The following is a 20,000-nucleotide window of genomic DNA, read 5'->3' on the forward strand; positions in this document are numbered from 1 at the left end:
TATAAGCTTGTGGATATTTTACCACTCGATGAAATCAGAAAAGCGAGTTCTGCTAAACACATAGTGAGATGTACAGCCGTGGGAGACTTTGAGGAATTAAATATTAGGTCTGATATTGATTTTTCCAAAAAGTACACACAAAAATTCAACTCTACAAACAATTGACACATATGTGTCAGAAATTCTACATTCCTCACACATTGATAAGAAAAACAAATAAAACTGCACGCAGGAAATTTTTTTTTTTTTAAATTAAAAAAATGGGTGGCGCTGTAATGTAGCGACGCGCTCTCCCTGGGGAGAGCAGCCCAAATTTCACACAGAGAAATATGCTGTGATAAAAAGAAATACAAATACAAATTTACATGATACGGCACCTCGTGTACTGCTGCCACCTGTCCCTCCCTGGGAGATAGCAAAAACAAAAGTCAACAAAACTAATGCGCTTCTGACACAACGAAAGAAGAATGTCAACGTATAATAGCAACATCTGTCAGAATTTAATCAAAACCAAAAAAAAAAGATAATAATCCAAAAGTTTACACTAACGGCTCAGTTCTAGATTATGTCAGTGTTGGGTATGCTTTTTGTGATTCTTAGTCTAAAAACAGAAAAAAATCTTATTATTTAGGTAAGGGACATCCCATTCTTTACAGCAGAGTTGGTGGCCATCCTAATGGCATAAAATCATCTTGTTAGAAATCCAATAATGATAAGTGGTATCTTTTTTTTTTTGTGTGTTGGTTCGCAATCAGCCTTAAAAAGTTTGCTCCTTTTTGAGAATAATAAGAGAGAAGATTTATTATTTGAAATATACTCCCTGTTTATGAAAGGTGCAAATGTTGATTTTCATTGGATACCGTCACATACTGGATTTCTATATAACGTACCAAGCAGACAGAGCAGCAGCAAGGGGAGTAGAAAACTTTTACAGGTAGCATAGAAGTATATTGCCCGTTTTCATGCATGGAAAGAAGTAATATTCTAGACAGAGACCTTTACATGTGCTTTCATTCAATTCTAAAACCTCGTCAGTGGACTATCTCCGACTTTGGTCCGATTCGCAGACCAATTCTAAGTTTAATTTTCAGACTATCATCTAGTTCATTACGGACTAAATATTGCCTTAACGTCAAGTACATATGCTTCAGTAATGTGAAATTTGAGTGTAAATATTACCTGCGCGAAAGTATTTCATCACACGTGACTGCTAATGTTGATGTTTTTTGACATTTTGTATTCGTTTCCAGTTGTTTCGCTTGTTAGTTTAGCGACTTCTCTTAAAAAAGCTATGTCCATTCAGTAATTTTCTTTAATGTTACTTAAATATTTGTTTCAAATTCCACCCTCTCTCTATCCAGTTTCCCCCAACTCACCATTCACCCCCACCCCCACCCGCTTCCTCCTCATCTCCTAAACGAGAGCACTCAACTGCAAAGCTCAGTACTCTAACATAATGTCTACAATCACCAGTATGTGACGTGGCATTAACCAAAATTCATCATTATCATCAACACCACCCACCATCATCATAATCGAATGAAGCTTCCGAATGACAATACGCAACAAAGAGCGAATAGGATATCGGTTAAAGAAAAAAAAATAGATAATCAAATCAAATGATTATAAACCACAAAAGAAAATTTGATGACAAGAAACTTCCCCAAAGTATTTCTTTTGGCATAATCATGACACTCATCATTAATGGAATTTTCAACAGCAAAAAACGAATTTTGGAGCATGGAAGAGGGAAAACTCCAGACAATTTCACCAAAAACAATTCTTTGAAGCACGAAAAAGCATAAAGCAAATAAAGTAAGTAGTAGAAGCATCAGTAGCGGCAACAGCAGAAGTAGTAATTGCAGTAAAAACAGCAGCAGCAGCAGCAGGAGTAGTAGTAATAGTAGTGAGCATGGAAGAGAGAATGCTCAAAATAATTTCATAAAAAACCGACTCTTTGAAGCCAAGTATTTTTCAAAATTAGTAACAGCAGTATTGCTAGTAGTAGCAGTAGCCGGGTAGGAGTAGTAGCAGTAGTAGCAGCAGCAACCAGTAGTTGTAGCAGCAGCAGCAACAGTAGCAGTAGTAGTAGTAGCAGCAGCAGCAGCGATAGGTGTTCTAACAGCAGCAGCAGCAACATTAGTAGCAGTACTACTTGCAGTAGTGACCTTACTCTGTTTCGCAGGGTAACACAGTTGAACCAGCAGGTTTCCACACTGACTGTCGCAGAACTTGAACAGTGGGTCAACGATGGCTAACACAATGGCGAACACAAAACTTTAGGGTTTTATTTACTTGTTCCCTGAAGTTAAAATCCGCTCATAGCGGCTCAGAAATGCTCTTCGTACATCCGTGATTGAGTCAGCAAAGTTTCCAGTCCGGTAGACAGAGTGATTGTGGGGTACGACGCCTTCAAGTGTGTACGCATTCTGTACACGTATTTGCTCGTACAATGGTGTAGGGTGCACCTTTCTCAACACGAATACCGACGCCCGCGTTAGGAACAGTTCAGCGTTCAGGTCTCAGTCAGTGAAGAGGAACTTGTAAAATACATGATGAATAGGTCAAAAGTGTTCGCTGGGAGTGGGGGGTTGGGGGTGGCTGGGGAAGTAGGGGGTGAGGTGGTGGAGGATGTCATGGGAGGGATTAAAGGGACGTGTGTGTGTGTGTGTGTGTGTGTGTGTGTGTGTGTGTGTGTGTGTGTGTGTGTGTGTGTGTGTGTGTGTGTGTGTGTGTGTGTCTGAGAACATAATAATATGTGGTTAAAGGAATCCGTCCGTGTTGCATATGTATAACTATAATCGAGTGCAAAGGAAACCCCTTTTTTTCCCCAATATGATTTTTCTAGTTGCGGGGAAGCGCACTTTGTGTGTGCGTGTGTGTGTGTGTGTGGAGGGGGGTGTTTGGTCGGTTGGTTGGTTGTTTTGTGTGTGTGTGTGTGTGTGTGTGTGTGTGTGTGTGTGTGTGGAGGGGGGTGTTTGGCCGGTTGGTTGGTTGTTTTGTGTGTGTGTGTGTGTGTGTGTGTGTGTGTGTGGAGGGGGGTGTTTGGTCGGTTGGTTGGTTGTTTTGTGTGTGTGTGTGTGTGTGTGTGTGTGTGTGTGTGTGTGTGTGTGGAGGGGGGTGTTTGGTCGGTTGGTTGGTTGTTTTGTGTGTGGTTGTGGGTGTGTGTGTGGGTGTAGGTGTTGTTTTAAGCTGGGGGCGGGGTTAGGGAGGAATGCATGGCTTAGAAAACCATTTTAGAGAGACCCAGGTTGTCAGAGGTTTAAATGGAGAAAAGCAAAGAGACGCACGTTACACAGTAGCGTGGATTTAAAATTTTTTTTTTTTTTTTTTGGGGGGGGGGAGGAGGGGGGGGAGAGTTGTGGGACAGAGTGTGGGCGGAAGGAGACTCGTATTGTATTGTATTGTATCTTGTATCATCATTTTTTATGGTCACAAAAAAATTCTCGGTGTGAAATTCGGGTTGCTCTCGTCAGGGAGAGCGCGTCGCTACAGTGAGAACACCACCTGAAGTTTTTACAGAATTTTGCCAGGGACAGCCCTTTCGTAGCTGGGTTTTCTTTTTGTTATCTGTGTGTCTGTGTATGTATGTGTCTGTGTGCGTTGCTGTTGCTGTTGTGTGGAACGTGCACAAAGTTCACACGACACACATTTATCGTCTCATCCGAATGACTAGCGTCCAGACCACCACCCAAGGTTCCAGGAGAGAGGAGAAAATACTGACGAATGTAGGATTCGATCCCACAGACCTCAAATTCCCTCGTCTCCGCCAAGGTGTGGTTGGAGGGGGTGGTGGAGAGAGTTGGTGGGGGGGGGGGTGGGGGGTGCAGGAGGGCAACCTAAAAGGACTTACCACTGTGAGGGTAGGCTTTGGATCGATGGAAATGGCTGATACAACTCTGTGTGTGTGTGTGTGTGTGTGTGTGTGTGGCATGACAGGACACACACACACACACACACACACACGCGCGCGCGTAAAACATGGAGTGGTTGAGAGGAGAGGTATTGTTGGTTTTGAGGACGGTGAGTTGGGTGGTGGGTTAGTGAGGAGGGGGGGGGAGTAGGGGTGTGGGGGATAGGGGGTTAGGGGAAGGGTGGAGGATTGTGTGGGCGATTCGTCTTTCAAAGGACACGAAAAAAAATGTTTTTACGGACCCCTCTCTCTCCCTCTCTCTTTCACTCTCTTGACACAGATAAGACATTTCATTTAAGGTCGTATCTCTCCGTCTGTCAGTCTCTGTCTGTCTGTCTGGCCATCTCTCTCTCTCTCTCTCTCTCTCTGTGTGTGTGTGTGTGTGTGTGTGTGTGTGTGTGTGTGTGTGTGTGTGTGTGCCATCGACTGCCATGTTTATTCAAACTAAGTTTATTATTGTCATCCACGAGACATGCTGATATATGGAATCTGGCACTGTTTTTACACCAGGCATTTAAATTTCGGGATATCGTGACATCTTAAGATGCTGTACTTCATTGCAGCGTTTATGTAATATGTGTACTTATTATGGTTGGTTATATATTTTCATTTTGTTTGTTATTACTTATATTGTCACTTACCCCTTCATAAGGGGCCTAGGCCTATTAATGAATAAATAATCTGAATCTGAATCTGAATCTCTCTCTCTCTCTCTCTCTCTCTCTCTCTCTATTGACGCACATAAGTCATTTCACTTAAGGTCGTGTTTGACGGATAATGTAGTATTAAAAAACAAACAAACAAAACAAAACAAACAAGCAAACAAACAAATGATAGGTGATGCGACTGAACATTGTTTCTTTCATGAGATTATCGTCCTGGTCCCAGTATTCCCCTTCACAGTTCAGGAAGCCCCCCCCCCCTCTCTCTCTCTCTCTCTCTCTCTCTCTCTCTCTCTCTCTCTCTGTCTCTCTTTCTCTCTCTTTGTTTTCTTTTGTTTTTTGTTTTCGTTTAATTTTATTTGTTGTTTTTTTTTTCTTTCATTTCATTTTATTCATTGATTGATCATTATCTTGACCTCTGTTAATTTTCTTTTTTTTTTTTTTTTACTCTCTCTGTCTCTTTCTCTCTCTCTATCTGTCCCCTTATATCTCTCACCTCTTATTCTCCTCTATTTAGTGTTGTAAATGTCAAATTACCATTCGTATATCCATGACTATAATATGCATGTTGTACTGATATAATGATTCCCCCTTTGTTTGTTGCCCCTTCGAGGGCTTCATGAAAAAAAAGCATTATTTTACTTATGTATCACCCTCAGAATATCAAATTTATTCAGATTTATTTCCTCTCTCTCTCTCTCTCTCTCTCTCTCTCTCTCTCTCTCTCCATCCATCTCTCTGTCCATTGTGCAAAGCCTCTATTGAAGATGAAGTGTGAAATTCTTACCTAAGAAATATTATACAGATCCATGTTTGTTCCGATTAGGTCTACTGATGGCTTCTAGTAATGAAAATATCGTTCGTAGTTTGGCACTTTATCTGTTCAAAGCATTTCAGCTGCGAGTATCTCTTGTATCATAACTTTTGTGAGGACCTGTGGTGCTCATCTGTGTATTGATTATTGACTCTGTTGTTGCCTGTCTTCATATGGGGCCATGGCCTTAACTCTCTCCATACGAACGGCAAAAGAGACGACGTTGACAGCGTTTCACCCCAATTACCATCATCAAAATATTGCAAGCGGAAGGCTCTTATACTGAAGAGGTGAATGTGGACAAAGAATACCACAATCCTGACGACGGAAGCTAAAGATTTGGTCATTCAGACACCCACTGGACACATCCGAGGGGTCTGTGTAGAGGAGAAGAGAGGACTGGCTGTACTGAGTGAGTTAAATGAATAAAATATCTCAGTCTGTCAGTCTCAGTCTCTCTCTCTCTCTCTCTCTCTCTCTCTCTCTCTCTCTTCACTGGACACCAGAAAGTGCCTACGCGCCAGGGAGGAAGACCGAAGAAGCACCTGCCGCAGAACAGTCGAAGGGTAACACCCAAGACCCTGAAGCACACCTGGGGTGCACAATTCAGAGACTGACCCCAAAACAGACAAGAGTGGCGGTTCTTCGTTGCTGCCTAACACGCCAAGGGGCGCAGTAGGCAGTGAGCAAGTAGGCAAACTTTTTGAACACGGGTACGTAAGGAACCCTCCCAAGTAAAATTGGGGTGTGTGGAGGGTCGAGGGGGTGGGATGGGGGGTGGTCGCTGGGGGCGTCTCATATATGTCACATATGCAGAGGCAAGAAAATCAAAAGTGAACGGGTGCTCACGTACCCGATACCCCACTGCACCAACTCAAACACAACTTCGAACGCCGTAGTATGTATGGGAGAATACTTTTGTCAAAAGACCAAATTTTCCTCTTTAAAAAAAAAAAAAAAGAAGGAAGAAATAAACCGGGGTAGGGGTTGGGTGGGGTGGAAGTTTTCTCAGATAACGAATGCCTAAAATAATAATCAGACTGAAGTACTAGAATTCTTCATCTGAAATGATATAATCAGTTGCTCTTTTTCAAATGTTGAATTACCCTGTACTCTTCAAAAGGGAAAAAAAATCATTAAATGTGTGTGTGTGTGTGTGTGTGTGTGTGTGTGTGTGTGTGTGTGTGTGTGTGGCGGGGTAGGGGGTGGGGTTTGTGTGTGTGTGTGTGTGTGTGTGTGTGTGTGTGTGTGTGTGTGTTACTTAAAGTAAACTATCTGCAGTGAAATTTTGTTTTCCTTCTTTAGAGTTTGTTCCTGACAAAAGCACAAGTCACTGCTTGTAATTTCGGTGCCTTTTTACCGTAAGGGTCTCGAATGCTCGTGGGTTATATTTACAAATGACAAAATTATTACCAGTATTTGTGTATACATTCACAACGTATGTAAGTGCCAAAAGCAAGATGATTGATAATCATGAAATCGGAAGATGCTGACTTCACAGCATTGATGCAGTTATGGTGCTCTTCAAATACCCTTTTCAATTCCGGAAAAAATATCTTTCTAAATATATACACTAAGACGTTTCGGAAGAAGCATGCAGACTTCTGAAACAAACTCCTACAGACGCCCACCCTTCTGCCAGGGTAGTCATGACCTCCAATGACATAACAGACATCCACCCTTCTGCCAGGGTAGCCATGACCTTCAATGACATAACAGACATCCACCCTTCTGCCAGGGTAGTCATGACCTTCAATGACATAACAGACGCCCACCCTTCTGCCAGGGTAGCCATGACCTTCAATGACATAACAGACATCCACCCTTCTGCAGGGTAGCCATGACCTCCAATGACATAACAGACATCCACCCTTCTGCCAGGGTAGCCATGACCTCCAATGACATAACAGACATCCACCCTTCTGCCAGGGTAGCCATGACCTCCAATGACATAACAGACATCCACCCTTCTGCCAGGGTAGTCATGACCTCCAATGACATAACAGACATCCACCCTTCTGCCAGGGTAGTCATGACCTTCAATGACACAACAGACATCCACCCTTCTGCCAGGGTAGTCATGACCTTCAATGACATAACAGACATCCATCCTTCTGCCAGGGTAACCATGACCTTCAATGACATAACAGACGCCCACCCTTCTGCCAGGGTAGTCATGACCTTCAATGACATAACAGACATCCACCCTTCTGCCAGGGTAACCATGACCTTCAATGACATAACAGACGCCCACCCTTCTGCCAGGGTAGTCATGACCTTCAATGACATAACAGACGCCCACCCTTCTGCCAGGGTAGTCATGACCTTCAATGACATAACAGACATCTACCCTTCTGCCAGGGTAGTCATGACCTTCAATGACATAACAGACATCCACCCTTCTGCCAGGGTAGTCATGACCTTCAATGACATAACAGACATCCACCCTTCTGCCAGGGTAGTCATGACCTTCAATGACATAACAGACATCCACCCTTCTGCCAGGGTAGCCATGACCTTCAATGACATAACAGACATCCACCCTTCTGCAGGGTAGTCATGACCTTCAATGACATAACAGACGCCCACCCTTCTGCAGGGTAGCCATGACCTTCAATGACATAACAGACATCCACCCTTCTGCAGGGTAGTCATGACCTTCACTGACGTAACAGAGTCGGGTGCTGGTGTTCGTAGAATGTGTATATGAGATATAATGTACGTTATTTAGACATGGGGGCCAAATATGTCACTCTGATCAAATTGATACAACAACCGGAAATACCCACGACCCGTGCAAGAAATAGGTTGTTTAGGTCAAACGTGCGTGCAGCTTCTGTCTCTCATTTCGACGCATGTGCATAAGTTATCAATATGATTTGGCGTATTCAATGTTATACTATGACTCTTCAGTATGAATAAAGATTTGGGAAAAAAATACATGCGAGAGTGGCAGAACACCTGCGTATCTTAACTGTAATGGGAGTGTGAGCCTAGTGGTTACGCGTTCGCAAAGAAAGCGAGAGAATCGGTGCACACTGGTTCGAATTCCACATTCGCCAATATCCCCCCTCCATTAGACATTGAGTGGTGTTCTGGACGCTAGGTAGGGGGGGAAGAAAGGAGGGAGAGGGCCTTACGTATAGCATTTCAGGCTTTCCGGACAGTATCAGTATCAGTAGCTCAAGGAGACAGTCACTGCGTTCGGACAGATCCATATACGCTACACCAAATCTTCCAAGCAGATGCCTAAACCAGCAGCGTAACCCAACGCGCTTAGTCAGGTACTCCGGACAATGATAAAATACAGAGAGTTGGTTGGCACGGAATTTTTTTTTCTCGCACACACACAGACACAAACACACACACACACACACACACACACACACACACACACACACACATACACCACACACACACACACACACACACACACACACACACACACACACACACACACACTCCAATAACCCAATGATACGTACCACACAAACGACCACAAAAAAACAAAAACAAACAAACAAACAAACAAAAAAAAAAACAATCATGATAACGCGCATCACGTTTTACAGATCAGACTAGTATGTATCCATTATATAAATTAGTGTATAATCGTGAGGGGGGGGAAACTGTACATCCTAGGGCTAGGAACCGGACAAATAAAAAGAAAATATTTCACAGTTACACCCAGCACATTTTTATAACCTATCCACTACACACACACACACACACACACACACACACACACACACACACACACACACACACACACACACACACACAAAAGCACACACACAAAAACAGCGCAATCGTCAGAAAAAGAAATCATAACCTCAGGATAGAAACGGGACAAACGGCTGACGGAATAATTTCGCAGCAACTCCCTACACTCTTCAGATATCATCCGACAAGTAAATATCCCTTCTTGTACAAATACGGATGCAATCGTGAGACAATAACATTATATAAAAAAAAAAAAAAAGACAGAGAAAAGAAAACTTACAATCAAAGGATAGAAACCTCACCAACGCAGAAAGTGTTTCACAGCAATGCCGGAACAAACGATAGAACATATTTCACAGTAAAGACCAGCACGTTTTGTTTTTTTTTTAAAGATCATCCGACTTGTATACATCCCTTGTACAAATAAGGGGAGCAACACACCTTTTCAATGCTCTGTGTCAGGGGTCAAGTCACATTAACCTCACACGCTCTGTGCCCGAGGTAAGCGCATAAGGCCGCTTCCTGTCACACTGATCTGTGCTTGAAATCCACCACAGAAAGGAACTGGGTCCAGATCGTCCGTCACCACACCTTGGTGTCCGCTGGAGCGCTGTGTTCCAAAGCTGTATCAACACTGCGCCCACTATGCTCCAGTTCCACTTTTGTACGAGAGAAAAGATTCGCTGAAAGAATGGAAAGAAATATGGTGAAAGGAAATAAAATTATTTTAAAAAAAAAAGAGGGAGGGAGGGAGGGGGGGAAGTTGGGAAGGGAGGAAGGAAGGACGGAAGAAAGAAGGGAAGCAAGGAAGGAAGGAGGGAAAGAAAGAAAGAAATAAAGAAAGAGAGGAAGGAAAGGAAAGAGAGGATAGAATGGAGAAAGAAAAGAAAGAAAGAAACACAGAGAGCAAGGAAGGAAAGAAAGGAAAGAGAGGAAAGAAGAGAGAAAGTAAAGAAATAGAAGAAGGAAGGATCAGGAAGGAAGGAGAGGAAAGAAGAGAGAAAGTAAAGAAATAGAAGAAGGAAGGATCAGGAAGGAAGGAGAGGAAAGAAGAGAGAAAGTAAAGAAAGATAGGAAGGAAGGATCAGGAAAGAGAGGAAAGAAGAGAGAAAGTAAAGAAAGATGGGAAGGAAGGAAAGAGAGGAAAGAAGAGAGAAAGTAAAGAATGAGAGGAAGGAAGGATCAGGAAAGAAGGAAAGAAGGGAGAAAGGAAAGAAAGACATACAGAAGAAGAAAGGAAAGTGAGGAAAGAAGGGAGAAGGAAAGAGAGGAAGGAAAGAAATAAATATAGAGGAAAGAAGGAAAGGAAAGAGAGGAAAGAAGGGAGAAAAGAACGAAAAAGAGGAAGGAAGGAAGGAAAGAAAGAAAGAAAAAATACAGAGGAGGGAAGGAAGGAAGAAAAGAGGGGAAAGAAAGTAGAAAGGAAAGAAAGAAATATAGAGAGGAAGGCAGGAAGGAAAGAAAGAGAGGAAGGAAGGACGGAAGAATAAAAAGGAAAGAAAGAAAGAAAGGAGGGATGGGAGGAAGGAACGAAAGAGAGGGCGGAAGGAAGGAAGTGCAGAAAAATGAAAAGAAAGGAAGGAAGGAAGTACGGAAGAATGAAAAGTAAGAAAAAAGAAAGAAAGAAAGGAGGATGGAAGAAAGGAAAGAAAGAGAGGACAGAAGGAAGGAAGGAAGCACGGAAGAATAAAAAGAAAGAAAGAGAGGAAGGAAGGAAGAGAAGAGCGAGATGACTGACCGACCGACTGACTGAATGAATGACTGGTAAAGAACGAGAGAAAGAAGGAAAGAAAAGAGGGAAGAATGGGGCGGGTAAAGACCTATTCCGTTTTTTTTTTTATCAATGAACAACATTGGACTATCCCAGAAACCCTGCCTCACATGTTACATCAGACGTCCTCACACTGGTCATGTCATTCTAGTAAAATGTTCCACCACCGCTTTAGGGATTTCTGATTTTTTTTTTCCTCTGGGCACTCCTAGGATCACAGGCTCAGACTCGAACCAGTGTAGCCGAACTCGGAACTGGATTTGATGCTCAGAAACATTTGTGTGTGTGTGTGTGTGTGTGTGAGAGAGAGAGAGAGAGAGAGAGAGAGAGAGAGAGAGAATGTATGTATTGCACTGAATGGTGATCAGCAAGTGTTTTAGTGTGCATGGTCCATCAAAACAGAAAGTAGTGAGATGACATCACCCATTTCTCACATTGGCTTTCCTATCCACACTGTCCTCTTTTCATCACTTGGCAACGGGCCTATGGTTCGAAACGTCGTATCCCACTAAACAAAGAGGATTCATCTACCACCAAAAAGGTTTTTTTTATAAACTTTAGTTGTTGTTGTTTTTGTTTGTTTTTGTTTTTTTTTGTGTGTGTTTTTTTTAACAATTCTGCAGTCATTTTTGTCTTCTTCCCTCAGATACATTATTTTTGGCAAACATTGAAGATGCTGTAAATGCACGAGTTAATTTACAAACGGCACCATGCTTGGGACGAGTTCCTGTTAAGGTCTATCGGTGTTGGCAGATTAACCCCTTCACCGCCAGTGAATTTAGAGTGCAAAATTCACTTGTGCTATGAACACAGAAAATATGGCGTATAAGAATAGCTGGGGATTAACCCTGCGATGTGTAGAAAATATGGCCTATCCTTCCACCGAACATTAAGAGCAGTAGGTTCATGGATAACAGACCCATGATCTGGTCACCTTTCTGTGACATGGGTCCTCTACCTAGCTTGTGCATAAATGCGCGTTTGGCGATGAAAGGGTTAACATGTGGAGCTCTGGTTGGAGAGAACATGTGGTGGTCTCCGCTCTTGATGCGACATTCACCCATCTGGCTTCACGGGTAAGTGTTTTCTGTCTGCAGTCTGTGGCTTCGAGGGTGGTGTCCTGCAGGATCAGAACACGAAATACAGATCACCAACAAAGTGATGCGGCAGAACTGCAGGGTATCCTCTGGTGTGTGGCCTCCCTGCGGCCTAACGTGGGTAACTAGTTCCCTGTGGACTGCCACTACCGAGATTACAGTAGTTGAACGCGGGTGTGTCCATGGATGCTTCTCAATCAGCGATATGGGAGTTATGGCACTAAAGTCGTGCAGATGTTTTTGTATTTGTATTTGTAATTCTTTTTATCACAACAGATTTTGTATTTTTTCCTGAGTGCAGTTTTATTTGTTTTTCCTATCGAAGTGGATTTTTCTACAGAATTTTGCCAGGAACAACCCTTTTACGTCAGCTAAGTGCATGCTGCACACGGGACCTCGGTTTATCGTCTCATCCGAATGACTAGCGTCCAGACCACCACTCATGGTCTAGTGGAGGGGGAGAAAATATCGGCGGCTGAGCCGTGATTCGAACCAGCGCGCTCAGATTCTCTGGCTTCCTAGGCGGACGCGTTACCTCTAGGCCATCACTCTACTGATGATGGCGCAGTTAAGAAAATACAACAATACAATTTCAGAAATGCGTCCGTGAAGCGGGTGACAATCAATTGCCGACCAAAGCCAGAAAATCCACAGTGGTATGCTCCAGATGTTTGATACAAGCATTACTTATCGATCAAATTATTCGACGGGCGCAATAGCCGAATGGTTAAAGCGTTGGACGTTCAATCTGAGGGTCCCGGGTTCGAATCACGGTGACGGCGCCTGGTGGGTAAAGGGTGGAGATTTTTACGATCTCCCATGTCAACATATGTGCAGACCTGCTTAGTGCCTGAACCCCCTTCGTGTGTATATGCAAGCAGAAGATCAAATACGCATGTTAAAGATCCTGTAATCCATGTCAGCGTTCGGTGGGTTATGGAAACAAGAACGTACCCAGCATGCACACCCCTGAAAGTATGGCTGCCTACATGGCGGGGTAAAAACGGTCATACACGTAAAAGCCCACTCGTGTGCATACGAGTGAACGCAGAAGAAGAAGAAGAAGAATCAAATTATTCATTTGTTCTTAATAGAGTGTGGCCGCAAACCATCAAAGAGAGGACGAACGTACCTGTCTTCACCCAACAAGTAGCAGAGTGGAGTACATCTGACCCACTCCCAGGCAGAGGACCACGCAGACAGCTCGGAAATCACTGAAGTGGAGGTCCAGACGGCCGAGATAAAACATGACACTGACAGGTCACTGTTGATGAATGGACTTTAAAATGAGCCCGCCCTCCTAATACCCCTACACACACACACACACACACACACACACACACACACACACATATGCGTGCACACACACAAGGGAGATACACATACACACACACCCAAACACACACACACACACACACACACACACACACACACACACACACGGTGACTCACACAGCTCAGTCTTCACAAAGAATCCTCCCTGATAACACTGCTGTCATCATGTCTATATCACTGGGGCATAAATCTCGCTGGGCACTTGCTACACGGGGCGTATTGCTGGCAGTAGGGCCACGCACTTTCACCCTGCCCCAACCCCAACCCCACGCCCCCCACCACCACCCCGCCCTCTGCCTTAACTAATTTGAACCTGATCTTTCTTTGGCCGTTCTGGGATAGTTACCATAGATAGATGTCATCCCGGTAAATTCGACCTTGTTCCCAAATCGCCAATTCCTGATTCGCCTGTTCCCGATTCGACCATCACTAAATTGGCAATCCCGGTTCGCCCATTCTATTGCATGCGTACTCAGTTGCTGTGTGTGTGTGTGTGTGTGTGTGTGTGTGTGTGTGTGTGTGTGTGTGTGATGATTTAGTCAACGGGGAAATGAACATTACAATTAATTCCACCCGTTACCTGCAATCGTTACAGGTTAAAGTTAACACAGATGGAAGCAGACAGACTGCAAAGGAAAACTAATGTAATGTTTTGTGATTTAGATGTCCGAGGAAAAACGACATGGGTGACAGATATAAGGAAATGTCTTTTTCGATTTCGATTTGGATTTGCCTGGACAAATCAAGGTGTTAGGACATTTACTGTTTTAAGAGAGTTTTTAAAAATGATTGATTGATTATGTATGGTAAAACTGGAATAACATGTGCACACTAATGAGAGGTTTCATATGTATCGTACTTTTAGGATCTCTTTGCACTGTAAAGAGTCTTACTTACTGATATAGACAGACATTTAAAGTCCATATTGACAAGATTTCTTTTTGGAATATCTTATCAACTTCATGCTTACCGATACAAAAATCACACAGACAATGATCTATTATGTCCATTATGTAAAGAAACTAAAGAAGAGGAACTGGATTTTTTTCTTTGTTGTCTATTTCTAGAATTTGTCAGAAACATATTTTACCCACAAAGTTTACTTAAAGCCCAAATATCTTTATATTTAAAGTATTGATGTCCTGTAAAAGGGCTGATAACTGTTCGAAACTTGTGTCTATATCTGTATAAAGCGTTCGAAGCAAGGGGAAATGCTTTGACATGATACTTGGTCTGAAAAAAAAAGACAGGATTTAATTTGTACACACCCATTGGCAAGGGGCATGGCAAAGGCCTTTGCTGAATAAGTATTCGTGTTCGTGTTCGTATTCATATTCGTATTCGTACTCTCTCTCTCTCTCTCTCTCTCTCTCTCTCTCTGTGTGTGTGTGTGTGTGTGTGTGTGTGTGTGTGTGTGTGTGTGTGGGTGGGTGGATGGGTGTGAGTGTGTGACTCTGTTCCCTTCATTATTTTTCATAATGATGATGATAATGATTATTATTATTATTATTATCATTAGTAGTAGTAGTAGTATTTAGCATCATTACTATGGTTGTGTCTTATCGTTATCGGTTTTGTTGTCACAAGGACAGACTGGAAGACTAGGCAATGCCTAAAATCTTTATCCTTGAGTAATACAATTTTGAATCTCTCTCTCTCTCTCTCTCTCTCTCTCTCTCTCTCTCGGCAATGCCTAAAATCTTTTTCCTTGAGTAATAAAGTTTTGAATCTCTCTCTCTCTCTCTCTCTCTCTCTCTCTCTGTCTGTCTCCCCCTCTATCTCTCTCCCTCACTCTATCTCCCTCTCTCTTTCTCTCTCCCCCTCTCTCCCTCTCGCTCTCTCTCTCTCTCTCTCCCTCACTCTCTCTCTCTCTCTCTCTCTCTCTCTCTCTGCGTGTCTTCACCCCATGCTCAATGGTTGCCTGGTTTTTCAAGTATCCCCTTCCGGTATCCCCTTCCTGCCAAGTGTCACCTGTTCGGCAGTCTTTGTTTGAGGTTGGGCATCGTGTTGCGATCTCACACCCACTTCCACAAAAGAGGGGAGGAGAGAGAGGGAGTAGGGAGAGAATGGGAAAGAGAGTAAGAGGAGAGAGAGAAAGGGCTGCTACTGTTTGTGTGTGTGTGTGGGGGGGGGTGTAAGGGTTGCGGGGCGTTTTTGTAAAGGTGTGGAGGTGGGAGGGCGGGGCGGTGGTGTTCGTGTGTGTGGGGGGGGGGGGGGGGGGGGGGAGGAGTGGGGGGACGAGGGGAATTCTGGAGAGAGGGCAATAAAGTGTGTGCTTATGCTTTGTGCGTTGTTGTTCTTGTTTTTGGACAGAGAGAGAGGAGGGGGGGAGGGGGTAGGGACGGAGAGAAAGAAAGATATATATATATATATATAAAGAGAGGCAGACAGACAGAGAGGCAACATGTGTGTGTGTGTGTGTGTGTGTGTGTGTGTGCGTGCGTGTGTGTGTTTGCGTGCGTGCGTTTTGTGTGTGTGTGTGTGTGTGTCCGTGCGTGCGTTTTGTGTGTGTGTGTGTGTAGTTTCATCCGTGAAGCGAAACCAACAAAAACAAAAATGAAACAACGACACCGACACCGACACACACACACACACATACACACAAACACAAACACACATATATATGTTTGTATTTGTATTTCTTTTTATTGCAACAGATTTATCTGTGTGAAATTCGGGTTGCTCTTCCCAGGGAGAGCGCGTCGCTACACTACAGCGCCACCCATTTTTTGTATTTTTTCTTGCGTGCAGTTTTACTTGTTTTTCCTATTGAAGTGGATTTTTCTACAAAATTTTGCCAGGAACAGCCCTTTTCCTGCCGTGGGTTCTTTTGCCTGCACGGTTTATCGTCTCATCCGAATGACTAGCGTCCAGACCACCACTCAAGGTCTAGTGGAGGGGGAGAAAATGTTGGCGGCTGAGCTGTGATTCGATCCAGCTCGCTCCGATTCTCTCGCTTCCTACGCGGACGTGTTATCTCTTGGCCATCACTCCACTTTGTTTCTTTGTTTTCCATCCACAGGAGTTTGTTAACGTATTCTACAAATGAATGACATAGGAAAATGACAAATTCAAACAAAACCACTCTGTTACTTAACTCAAATCGGTGTTTAAAAAAGGAGAGGAAGAAAGAAAGAAAGAAAAAAAAAAGAAAGTATAAAATAACTTCACGCTAAATTCCTACATATGCAAAGAACGAAATCTAGAGAGACATTTTCGTGCAAATTTCAAACCAGCCACCACCACCACACACACGCAAACTTTTTTTTTCTCTCTTCTTTTTCTTTTCTTTTTGCTGCCCCATCATCTGCACAGTTTCAGTGGCATTATTCCCACGCCGCTCATTCCCAGCTCCCCCCAACCCCCCAACCCCCGCGCCTCCCCCCTCCCCACCCCCTATACACAGCCACACCCGGGTTCGCCTGTCGCAGTCCCAGTGTCGGCAGTCCACAGGGAACCATCGATGTTAGGTCACCAGGAGGCCACACACCAGAGGAGACCTTGCGCTGTTGAGTCACTTTGGTGGCGTTCGGTAGTGCCTGTTCTGATTTAACGTACTTAGGACACCACCTACTAAGCCCCCTACTGACGACAGTAATGGCTTAGTCGCGGAGCCAGACTGAGTGAGCGTCCCTCCCAGAGTGGAGACCTCCGCCACGTCCCTCCAACAACAGTCCCCAATGAATCCGCCGACACCGACTCACGCCAAGGGCGGAAGTGGAAGGTTATCAAAACTGAGGTCACCATGAGAGCATTGTATGAAAGGCCACATAATTTGGGGCTACACGCAAACGTTTTACTCTGATGGAAAAAACTTTCAAACGAGTCTTAAAACGCAACCTTCCCCACATGCAGCAAAAACAAAATAAATGAATAAATAATAATAATAACAATAATAATAATAATAATGTAATTATGATAATGATAGAAATGAATTAAGTAATAACAAGAAGACGAAAGAAAAAGCACTACTATCACTACCACTATAACTAAGAAGAAGAAGAACATTGAACTCACCCGATAAACTATTTTCAGAACCGATAAACTGGCAGGAACGTACAATTCTGGCAAGGTCACCCTATACCTCACAATACGTTATCCACAGTACATTCGCCACCCCACCCAAGAGGTTGCCCACGCTCACTGGAGTGGTCAGTCAGATGCAGTCCAGTCCAGTCAGTTATACACACACAGTGGTAATCCACATCTTTCTCACGCGGTGAAAACCCTCGAGACACGTGCCAAGGAATGACGTCATCCTCGCCCTCCGCACCCGTACACCCTACCCCGCCTTCGCCCTCTCCCAGCATGCCTTCTTCACCCCCCCACCCCCACCCCCTCCATACCTCCTCCCGCCAAGCCACTTGTCAATCCCTACTCCTCCCTCTCTGTCCTTGGGGTCGGCAAGACTGGAAACAACAATGTCCGATGTACCTCCTCAGCAACAATGTCCAATGTACCCTCTGAGTAACAATGTCCAATGTACCCTCTGAGTAACAATGTCCAATATACCCTCTGAGTAACAATGTCCAATATACCCTCTGAGCAACAATGTCCAATATACCCTCTAAATGTCCAATATACCCTCTCAGCAACAACGTCCAATACACCCTCTGAGTAACAATGTTCAATGTACCTTATCAGTAACAACGTCCAGTATACCCTCTGAGCAACAGTGTCCAATGTACCCTCTGAGCAACAACATCCAATGTGGCAACAATGTCCAGTGTACCCTCTCAGCAGCAATACCCAATGTACCCTCTGAGCAGCAACGTCCAATGTACCCTCTGAGCAGTTTCAGTTTCAGTATCAGTAGCTCAAGGAGGCGTCACTGCGTTCGGACAAATCCATATACGCTACACCACATCTGCCAAGCAGATGCCTGACCAGCAGCGTAACCCAACGCGCTTAGTCAGGCCTTGAGAAAAAGTTTGTCAGAAGTGGGATTCGAACCCACGCCTGGAGAACCAGACTGCGACCTGAACGCAGCGCCTTGGACCGCTCGGCCATCCTGACAGCTAACTGAGCAGCAACGTCCAATGTACCCTCTGAGCAACAATGCCCATTGTGGCAACAATGTCCAATGTACCCTCTCAACAACAACGCCCAATGTACCTTCTGAGTAACAATGTCCAATGTACCCTCTCAGCAACAACGCCCAATGTACCTTCTGAGTAACAATGTCCAATGTACCCTCTCAGCAACAACGTCCAATATACCCTCTGAGTAACAATGTCCAATGTACCCTCTGAGTAACAACGTCCAATGTACCCTCTGAGTAACAATGTCCAATGTACCCTCTCAGCAACAACGTCCAATGTACCCTCTGAGTAACAATGTCCAATGTACCCTCTGAGCAACAACTTCCAATGAACCCTCTGAGTAACAACGTCCAATGTACCCTCTGAGTAACAACGTCCAATGTACCCTCTCAGCAACAACGTCCAATGTACCCTCTGAGCAACAACGTCCAATATACCCTCTGAGTAACAATGTCCAATGTACCCTCTGAGTAACAACGTCCAATGTACCCTCTGAGTAACAACGTCCAATGTACCCTCTCAGCAACAACGTCCAATGTACCCTCTCAGCAACAACGTCCAATATACCCTCTGAGTAACAATGTCCAATGTACCCTCTGAGTAACAATGTCCAATGTACCCTCTGAGTAACAACGTCCAATGAACCCTCTCAGCAACAACGTCCAATGTACCCTCTCAGCAACAACGTCCAATGTACCCTCTGAGCAACAACGTCCAATATACCCTCTGAGTAACAATGTCCAATGTACCCTCTGAGTAACAATGTCCAATGTACCCTCTGAGTAACAATGTCCAATGAACCCTCTGAGTAACAATGTCCAATGTGGCAACAATTTCCAATGTACCCTCTCAGCAGCAATACCCAATGTACCCTCTCTGCAACAATGTCCAATGTACCCTCTGAGCAACAACGTCCAATGTGGCAACAACGTCCAATGTACCTTCTGAGCAACAACGTCCAATGTGGCAACAACGTCCAATGTACCCTCTGAGCAACAACGTCCATTGTGGCAACAACTTTCAATGTACCTTCTCTGCAGCAACGTCCAATGTGGCAACAATGTTCCAATGTACCCTTTTAGCAACAACGTCCATTGTGGCAACAACTTTCAATGTACCTTCTCTGCAGCAACGTCCAGTGTGGCAACAATGTCCAATGTCCCTCTCAGCAGCAATGCCCAATGTACATTCGCCACCCTGAAAGCGGGTTGAAGGAAGTCTACTGACCTTTAAGTGCAGCTAGCCCCAAGCTCAGAGAGACAGGCCCTGAGTCACCAGCGTTGGCCATGTCTGGCGTGGACATTATTCATTCATCATTTGTACTTGTATGGAGCCTCGCCGGATATCCAGATAACACGACAGAGTACGGTCTGTCGCCTTCTTTTGTTCAGCCCTCGTCGCGTTGCCAAGTCTGTCCCAAGGTTCTGTGATTGGTTGACTGGATGGCTGAACGACTGATCAATCCATTGATTAATTGGTTGGGTGGGTGGTTAGTTGAGATCGCAACTGATTGGCTGGGTGGGTGGGTGGTTTGTTGAGTCATCGCAATTGATTGACTGGGTGGGTGGGTGGTGGTTTGTTGAGTCATCGCAATTGATTGATTGGGTGGGTGGTTAGTTGAGATCGCAGTTGACTGGTTGGGT

The 20,000-nt window shown here is 44.2% G+C and overlaps 1 protein-coding gene and 1 non-coding gene across 3 annotated transcripts in view; both read right to left on the reverse strand.

Annotated features, from left to right (window-relative positions):
* Positions 1-20,000, reverse strand: part of LOC143298784 (uncharacterized) — a 94,925-nt gene that overhangs the window by 67,304 nt on the left and 7,621 nt on the right. The window contains exon 1 of one of the 2 annotated variants that reach the window (XM_076611744.1): positions 2,174-2,364. The exons of the other annotated variant lie outside the window; for it this stretch is intronic. The gene's annotated coding sequence lies outside the window, so the exon portion shown is untranslated. Of the gene's footprint in view, positions 1-2,173; positions 2,365-20,000 lie in introns of those variants that run through there. 2 annotated transcript variants of the gene reach the window in all.
* Trnal-cag (transfer RNA leucine (anticodon CAG)) lies at positions 18,248-18,331 on the reverse strand. Its single transcript has one exon. It is a non-coding gene; the product is annotated as a tRNA-Leu (tRNA).

The sequence above is a fragment of the Babylonia areolata genome, chromosome 24, assembly GCF_041734735.1.
Source record: "Babylonia areolata isolate BAREFJ2019XMU chromosome 24, ASM4173473v1, whole genome shotgun sequence".
Lineage (NCBI taxonomy): Eukaryota > Metazoa > Mollusca > Gastropoda > Neogastropoda > Buccinidae > Babylonia > Babylonia areolata.